The sequence below is a fragment of the Hyposmocoma kahamanoa genome, unplaced genomic scaffold (genome assembly GCF_003589595.1).
Source record: "Hyposmocoma kahamanoa isolate Upper Pololo Valley unplaced genomic scaffold, ASM358959v1 220, whole genome shotgun sequence".
Classification (NCBI taxonomy): domain Eukaryota; kingdom Metazoa; phylum Arthropoda; class Insecta; order Lepidoptera; family Cosmopterigidae; genus Hyposmocoma; species Hyposmocoma kahamanoa.
The window spans coordinates 5,357,187-5,367,395 of NW_020653740.1; positions in this window are offsets into that span (position 1 = coordinate 5,357,187).

Sequence of the window (10,209 nt, forward strand, 5' to 3'; positions counted from 1 at the left end):
CTGAAGCCAACGGTGCAATAAAAACAAAAGGGCATAACTCGTCTTAGGCACTGATATTCCTTAGAGCAGTGGTTCTTAAACTTTTTAAATGACGGAACCCTTTTGGGAAGCAAAATACTTGATGGAACCCTACAATAAAACAATTGTTTTTTATAAGTGAATTTTTTATTAATCAGCATAATAAAAGTACAATGTAACAGTTACTAATTATTATTTACTTCACCACTTGGCAAGGACAATAATAGAAAACATTAAAAAAGAAAATATCTAACTAGTGGGAGGTATGAAACTGTTTTTTATTTTTCATCAATTGGTTGATATCAGGTTTGATGGAAGAAAGTTGGAGTCTCATATCAGCTTCGGCGTCCAGTCTATTGCGATATTTTGTTTTCGTGGCTGCCTGTAGAGAATCCTGTTTCGCACAAATATGTAGTTGGGAACGGGAGAAAAATATCCAGAGCCATTTGGCCAAAAATCATTGAGAGGCGTCGTTTTGAACCTTAGAGGATGGAAAAAGTTTCCATAGTCTAAGTTTTGAACAGTGACTCCATACTTGTGTCTGATGACATTTCTAAAAGAGATTCATATATCACGTTTGACATGTTTTCAGGCTTTTCCAAGTTGGGTAAAAAAGGATTATGAATCCATGAATTCACTTTAATTTTTGTATTGTGTTCTTCGGGAAAATACTTTTCAAAAGATGCGCGCATCGAACTGAGATATTGGACCAATTCATCAAACACATCATCTTCAAACATTTCTGAGTCGTTTTCGCTAACAAACTCACTGAGTAACGTAAAGCTTTCTATTTCTTTCTTACCAATGCAAATGATCCAAAAATCTAATTTTCTTTTAAAAGCAGTTATTTTATTATAGGCCTGAAACACTGTTGTCTGTTTACCTTGCAACGATAAATTCAATTCGTTAAGTTTTTGAAAGATATCCGCCATAAAAGACAATCGGAACAACCAAGTTTTATCATACAAACGGTCCTTCAAATTAAAAGAAGTATCTGCTGAAAGAAACATTTGTAACTCGGCTCTAAGTTCAAATAGCCTTGTTAAAGTTTTACCCCGAGACAGCCATCGCACTTCTGTATGGAGCAGCAGTGTTTTATGTTTGCTGCCACAATCTTCACACAATAATGAGAACAATCGGGATTGTAGTGGTCGTGATTTGATAAAATTAATTATTTTTACCGCTTCATCCATAACTAATTTTAGATTTGACGGCATTTGCTTCATCGCAAGTGCTTGTCTATGCAGAATACAATGACTGGAACTACAATTAGGCGCTTTATTTTTCATTCGTGACACTGCTCCTGCTGTTTTACCTGTCATCGCCTTGGCCCCATCTGTACAAATGTCAATGCAATTGTTCCAACTGAGATTATTTTCTTCAAAAAATATATTTATTTTATTAAAAATTTCTTCCCCGGTAGTGTTTGTAAGCAGCGATGAACACATAAGCATGTCTTCTTCAAAAGAACTTTTATATGGATATCTCACAATAACCAGCAGGATAGCCAAACCAGCGACAGCAGTCGACTCGTCCATTTGCAAGGCGAATCGTGTATTTTGTAGACGTGTAACTAGTTCTTGTTTGACGTAGCTTGCCAGATCATGGATTCGTCGTGAAACAGTATCGTTTGATAGCGGAACAGTAGAAAGATGCTTTGCAGATTTTTCATCGAGCATACATTTTGTTATGTCTAATACACATGGTTTTATTAATTTCTCAGCGATAGTGTGCGCTTCACCTGCTTGTGCAATGCGATAGCTAACTAAATATGATGCCTCCGTGGCCTTTTCGTTGATAGTTTGTGTTACATGCATAATATTTTTTTGACTTTCTAATAACTGATCTTTTTTGCGAACAAAAAATACTTTATTCTTGTCTTTAGACTCGGGGTGTACAGTTTCTAAATGTCGGCGCAATTTGGCAGGTGCCATGGAACTATTAGGAAGCAGTTTACTACAGAGCATGCAGAGAGGTGAGCCGTTGGAATCAACAAATACGAAACTGATATAAGATTCATCATACTTCCTTCTTTTCGTCTTTGAAACCGTCGAGCTTGACGTCGTGGCATCATCTTCTGGATCGGTGATTGTTATATTCTCCGCGCGTACTGCTTTTGAACATTCAGCGTCATTAGAAGATGTTGTTGCAACACGTTTAACACGTTTAAGCCAACGTGCCATTCTTCTTTATTTATAATGTTACACGTCAGGATAGTGGGGTTTAAATAATGCACAATCGTTCCTGTTCCTGTTCTGCACGGTTTGCGGCTTGTGAATGAATGAGGAGGGCCTGTGCGAATGACGACGCGCGACGCGCGATCGCCGCTTTTATACTTAGTCCTAGATTCGATCTCAAATATTCTCGAAAATATTCGAGTCGGCACCTTTGATAAACAAAAAGCAAAAATAAAAACAGAAATTTAAAAATTGCGTTGTAAACAATATCGATTTTATCCTTTGAAGTTAGAGTCGAAAGTCGCTTGTTGACAACTATAGCGTCTAATTCAGAGGCGGCTTTTATCAAAGAGACTGCGCGCTCACAAGTATACTACCCGCTCGTTTTAAGTTTGCCGCTGGCGATAGGTATGACGTTCGAAAAGTAGCGTCAGCAAAACATAATATAAAAATATTTTTTATTTAATTGTAACAATAAAAATTGTGTACGTACATATTTGGGTAAAACTATGACACATTATAAGTTTTGTTGTCACGTAGGGGAGGGTACGCGCATTCCACAGACCGGCAAACTTAGAGCGAACGGGTTGTACAAGTATAAAATTGTTGATACCAAACTTATGAGATATTGTACCAGCTATTGCAACACATGTTTATACAAATACAAATAAATAAATAAATAACGTTCATAGCGTTTTGTCCCCGCGCGGCCGCGGAGTCCGCGCAGCCGCGGAGCGACCAGAGAGAGGTGTTTTGATTTTTTTTTCTAAATTCTTGCGGAACCCCGACAGAGGTATCACGGAACCCTAGGGTTCCGCGGAACACACTTAGAGTATAGCTGCCTTAGAGGATGGAAAAAAGTAAAGCTATATTCTAATGACTACTTCCAGGATGGAAAAAAATAAGACTACTTCTAATCTAAAAGTATTTTGAAGTACAGTGTCACGAGCACGTTGAACTCGACACGTAAGATCTATATAAAATTTTCTTTTATTTTTTCCATACTATAGGATAAAATTGAACTTTCCTTTATTTATTTTCAATTCTATGCCGCTTATGACATGAACAGTTCAAAGTTCTAGCTTGATGTGCTGATTTTTAAACACCTTTTGTAGAACCAAAGATAACATTTATTTCTGATCATTGTGTGGAGTTGAACAAGTTCATAACGTTAAAATTAATGCTTCTATCGTCATAAAGTTTTTAAAATAACATGTTAAACTCACGGCAACTACATCTTTCAAACTGGTCTAAATAAACAAAATAGCGAAATATAAAAAATATAACAAAATATCAATACCGATAGTGTTTTGTTTCGGTATGGAATTTTGTCAAAGAGTATCAAGTACCATTGTTGCCAGATTAGGCGATTTTTCGCCATTTAGGCTACTTAAAAGGGGTCGCGCGGCTAAAAAAGTGGTCGGCGACTCAGCGATATTTAGGCTATGTTTGAAATAGGAAAAAGCGATTATGGACTACTTAAAATGTTTGGGGAATTACAAATTTTATTGGGGATTTTGTGGAGAATGGAGTTGTAAAATAACTCATTTGGAGGGACCGTGGACAGACGTAACATAGTGTTCTGTGGACGTGTGAACAGTCTGTACCTATTGGGAATGAGCTAGCAGACATAATATTGAGTGTTTTCTAATGATATTTATCCATAGTTGGGGAATTAACGTAAGGCCCCTAGCAAAATCGCTATTAGGTTGCATAATACATTTCAGTTTGCTTTGACCTGGGGTCCTTCCGTTTACTATTTAATTTAAAATTATTATGATAACTAAAAAGAATAACAAATTGAGTAAAAGCAAAAAAAAGCAAAAAAAATACAGTCGAGTTGTTGAAAATAATTGATGTTATTTTATGTACTTTTCCTTGTGGAAAGCAAAGCAACAGGTCTTTATATCATGTACTCTAGTCAAGTACATATATAGAAATCGCTGAGCCTAGTCTTTTTTTATATATTTTTAAATTCATATGGTAACCTTAGTAAGGGCGCATTTATTCGACACGAATATCATCGCGCTCACTCCGCGGCGGCCGCCGCGCGGTCGAAGAGCGGAGTCCGCGATGGCAAAATACGCTCTATTCTATACTTAAGCAAAATCATCGAGTTTAGAACCAGAAATAGAGACGAAATATCATTTAATTTTTGCCGATTGGCCAGCCTGAATTCGAAATAATTGACGGGTGTCGTCAATTGTTTTACTTCAAATCGACCAGTTTAACTTGGATTTCCTATAATTGACGAAAGTCTACATAATTTTATATTTAATTACCGAGGAAATGTGATTCAGTTTGTTTTGTAATTAGACGTTTTCAAAAACAGCACCGAATTGAACAGCCCGCCATAGTTAGAGATATTATCTTTATTACAATAAATACAGAATATTTTTGGATTTTTGGAGACGTACAGTCAAGAGCACGTCAAGCTTGACATTTTGTGCTTTGGACCGTTATTATCGTAAGTGGCATAGACTCAAGCTTAACGCGCTCTTGATCCTGTATACAGGCCAGTTGTTGGCGCTGTACTATTTCAACTTTCGAATTTGTGATTTCAGCGCAAACGAGAGTTGATATTTAAAAGTGATATCAGTACCATTGCCTGATGAGTTGCCAGTGATGGATGGCCCTTATTTCGTTTCCATTTCTGGTTGTTTAATTGAAGTGTAGTCAGAACGGTCTGTTGCTTATTAATCTAGTTTTATCTTGTTTTAACACGAGATGGATAGTGTAAAATTTTGTTTACTATTTCGTGATGATCAAATATTACAATGTACAAATTAATCAAAAACCACAACATTACTTACCGAATCAATGTGAATAATTTAAAACTTTAAATTGATATTCACACAATTCGTCAAATAGCGAAATGTTAGCATGTAAATTAATTTTCAAAGAGGACCGTATTTGCGTTCGCCATCTTGAATGCTTGACAACCAACTAAATGATGTGCAGTGTCTTCACCGCACATCAGTGAAACAGCGTGTGTATGGAACGCCGCATCAGTACGCCAGTACATAAATATGTTTGTGTTAAATCTTGTTTATTTTAATTATTAACATCTCAAAATTAAGTTCAATACGGTCGCGACTCAAAAATAAAACAATTTCATAGAGACGTTGAAAATAATTTGTGTCTCATTTACTCGGCCTTTGAACATCCGCCTATTCGGCACCTCGGGAGACTACAGCAGTTCCATTATCCGGCCGTCTATTTGGTCGACCTCAGCTTAGTAAATATTATATTATTTGCTCGCCTTCTTAATTCGCTAGCTACGTGACACATTACTCAATTATTGTCGTACTTATCTGCCGCGCAAAATACCGAAAAGATTTTTGTTTTATCTTTTAGCTCTTTGGAAAGGAAAATTGAGAAATTGCTGGTAAAAGATTCAGAATTTAAACCTTTTTATACTTACATTTTATTGACAAGCATTTTAATAATGATAATGTACAACCACAACCGGCATGTCTTGCAACTTCAGTGATTTTCTTTAGAAGACCATTATAATATATAAAAAAGTAAATTTAATTTGAAGCTAGATAATGTTTAGTCAAATATGTTACCATATACTTAACTTAATTGCGTTCAATTTTTTTTATACATTTTTTATGAGTAGCTTTTCAGAAAGTAGCGGTAGAGCTCCACGTGAAAGAGCTCATCTAGGGAAGTAGGTAATGACTTATCTTACCTATTTCTGCATCCAAGCAGTAATGTGAGCATTACTGCGTTCCAGCTTTGAAGGGTGCTGGTGAAATTACAGGCATATACAATTTGTCAATTTATGTCTCAGGGTGAGGGTGTATTTTTTGTGTTTATTTGTATCTATAATATGTTATAAAATTGTATTCTAATCAATGATCTTATTTATACCCAGGGTTTGTTATGTTCATAGTCAAGAAATTTGTCGCGCAATCTATATAAACTTTTTCAAAAAATCACGCGTCATTTGCATTGTCGGGGAACATTATATACTCGATGTCGGGGCATAATAAATAGTAAGCTAAATTCTCAATTCCATCTATTAATATGTCATAATGAATCAGCTGACATTGGGTACGACATATCGAATCTCTTTGTGGCACATTTTTCATCGGTATATCAATAAGAGTTTAAGCTTGAGTAATGAGGCCACTGGTTCTAGTAATTGTCAGCCGGGTCAGGTTAATTTTACAGTGAAGGAGGTGTTTGAAAAGCTCGTGCAATTGGATGCTAATAAATGTGCAGGTCCCTGATCAAATATATATACGTTCCCCACTGAATGAAAAAAAAAAACTGGAATTGTTCCAATTTTCAAAAAGGGTGACCCACACAATGTTAAAAACTATAGACCTGTCGTAATTCTGTCCATCCAAGTCGTTCGAGTCACTGATATATCCAATAGTCACACAATACCTAAATATATAATATATAACTACGCACCAACACGTCTTCAGATACGGACGGTCTATTCAAACCAACTTGGTTAACTTTGTAACTCATCTGGCCCATAAGATTGATAATGGCAACCATGTGGATATGTTTATACAGACTTTAGTAGTGCAACAAAGTTAACCATTGTCTACTTTTGCAAAAACTAGAAGCTTTTGGCTTAAACGGATGTCAGTCAGTCATCATAAAAGATTCTGATTCTAATGCATATCTTGCACAATCGGGTGTACCACAGGGTTCTAATCTGGGACCGGTACTTTTCATTTTCTATGTACACAGCAATCTAGGAAGACTTGCACAGGATTGAAATGTGGTCTAAGTCCAACGGAATGGAACTTTATTCTGGAAGGTGTTCATTCGTTCGCTACTCTAGGAAAAGAAATGCTATTCCCTCGGGATATTATGCCAGTGATCAAGTTTTAGAAGGATTATGTGAAGTAAAAGATTTGGGTATTGTCATTGATTTAACTGAGTTAACTGAAATTTACATCACATATCAACTACGTTACTAAGAGGGCAGCTCAAATGTTGGGTTTTGTCAAAAGAAATTCACGATCGTTTGGTAACAAAACCAAAATCATTATATTTAATACACTGGTTCGCAGTCAACTTGAATATTATGTTTTTGTGTTTGGAACCCCGGGTATACGATGTATTCTTAGCACTTGGAGTTCGTTGTACAAACTTTCACAAGATACCTCGCTTTTCTTTCGCGAAATACTTCCCATAGGTGTCCGTATGATCAGCGTTTGGCGTTTTTAAATTGAGTTCATTGCGAGATCGCCATAAGTTGCACGATGCTCAATTTTTGCACAAATGTAGGTATTAACGGCACCTTGAAGTGCAAGGAGTTGCTTAATCGTATTTCATTTTCGGTTCCATATAACCTACCTCGGAAGCCCACCACTCGATTATTCCATCCACCAGATTGTAGAACCAGTGTTGTCAAACATGCCCTTGTGTCTCGTGTTTGCTGTACTTATAATAAACTCAATGGCCTATACTTAATTTAGATGTATTTTTTTAATCCCCTGAAAAGTACAAATTAGCCATTTTAAAATATATAAGTCTGCGAGCGTACCCAATTAATTTGTATGATTGTTATTCTTTTCATTCTTTGATTTGTTTTGATGACTTAACTTAAATTTAGTTTTTTTTCTACTTTTAATATTTATAATAATATACTCATAGGTTCACTTGGCCTCTAGTTATTGAATGTTGTGTACATCTGTAATTGGCTTGTTTATCGGAGTTAGTTCTTTGTAATTAACCAATGCTGCTGATGTGCCTTTTGAAAATAAATAAATAAATCCTTTTTGGTGTTTTCCTTTTTATGTGTTTTTTTCTTTTGTTTCTTTTGTCTTTGGCTTAGAAGGTGGATAAAAATACAGGGAAATCTGTGTTAGCCTATGGAAACCAAATACAGTATACAGGGGACGTATTCGTTAAGTGTGCCCAGGCGATTATTCCATAAATATAAGAGGTACCAAAAAGTTTTAAACTGATATCGAAAGTACGTTACTTAATGAGTAAATTGACATCAATAACTTTTTAAAAATAAACATAGAAGTATCCAAAATTTTAACATTAAACGCTCTGATACATTTGATATGACATTCGTAGAGAGGATTTAGTTTTCCTATTTTAAGTAACAATAAGTCAACAGATGACCAAACTGATATAAATAAAGTAATAAAATTAATAAAATTATCTTTTAATTGAATAAAAATACATAGCATAGTCAATTATTTGATCAAGTGTGAGTTGGCCATAAAAATGAATAAATATTTATCAAACTTTTTTAATGCTGATCGATTCAGTTTCAATTCAGGATCATTTCATTGTACGGGACAAAAACAATCGGATGGCAGAAGTTGGTCAAATTTAATCAAATGTTTTTCATACTGTAAAAAAAACGAAGATAGACCATGTTCAGCAGACATATATTGTAAGCATTTTTCCATCCTCCAAGTCTCACTGGCGCAGAGCCGAAACGTCGCGACGCGTCATGTTTTTCGCCTACAGCATATTCATCTCTATTTTCCTATTATTAAGGTGCAAATTTGTGTTATGCAAATATGGAATCGCGCGTTGGTTAAAAATGAGCGGTTTCGCGCGTCGTTTGCCCGGCGCCTGAGTTACTTGCCTTGTAGTTGAAAAACAGGACGCGATGCGACGACGCTTCGACCCAGCGCCAGTATGAGTTGAGCCTAAGTCCAACTTAAAATTTTGATACGTCAGTTCTATTACTGTCCTCCAAATCTTCAAATGGTTTTATTATTTAGTGACTTGTAAAAAAAAGAATTTATTTGTTAAATAAAGCCGACCTGAACAAAATAAAATTATACGTACACTAATGCACTACTGCAGTTAACTAAGTACAACGTGCATAAGTAAAAGGTAATGTGGTGTTAGTAGCAGTAGAACTTGACAACCCCTTATTAATATCGTCTAGGGACGTACTGCCGAAGATTCAACCCCTGACCCGATCCGCCGTCGGAGAGTGGGTCGCAGCAGGAGGGCTATGGCTCTCCAGCTTCCGACATAGGCGGGTAACGGGAGGCGAAAACCCCCGTGACATGGGTCCATGAGCGGCAGACTTAGGGGAGTCTGTCCCTCGTTACTGGTGGACCCGAGATGGCGGCGTATGTGTTCCGCGTCTGCCACTCAAGATTGTTGACGGGGAGACAAGAACTCTCCCCGAAAAGCGAGATGGGGTTCGGCGCCCAGCCGGATCAATCACCGCCGGAGTCGCGGAAGAATGCGTAAGTGTCCCCATGCCTTCGGCACATGGTGAGAAAGTGAAACACCGTCAGGTTTTAGTCGGAAGGAGTCCGACATAACCCTTCGACTCCTCTGGGCGGAGGATCCATGAGAATTTCCTGACGTAAAAAAAAAAGGGAAGTACTGCCACCTTACCTACTTCTGCCGCCAAGCAGTAATGTGAACATTCGTTCCGCTTTTGAATGTGCTTGTGAAATGTCAGGCACGTAGAACTTGTCAACTTATGTTTTAGAATGACGGGCACTCAGATCTTTATGAATTAAAAATCTGAGTGGCACTGCAACTGCTAGGGACAGGTGTGTCGCTTACAACCTGGCGCACGACTTGTGTTGTAAAAAACTCGAGGCCGGGTCTGTATTTGTGGACTCAACTCCAATTCACTAGACTCAACTCATTTAAACACGCTCATATTATTACGAGGCTATCGTGTTTCCGAATAGACTCGAGATCGACGTAGTACTTGAGTCTATTTATGTAACGAGTCGAGGTTGAGTCTGGTAAGTATCTACTGAGCGGTGTGGTGGTGTGGTGTGTTAAACTGTAGTATAATTATTGTAATATAAAGCATAAATGTTTTCTTCTTTTTAATCACTATAGCTTCGGGGATAGTGCAATAACGCGTAACTAGCATTGGATTAGAAGTTTCCATTTCGGGAAATTAGTGGCTAAATCTATTGTTATCAGTACGTAATTAATGCTTACTGTGTAATATTGAAAGACGTAGCCATTGCAGTCGTACTCGTCGTCGTCTGTCGTAATCGAGACTTGTGTAGTAAAAGTCGCTTTGAGTCGA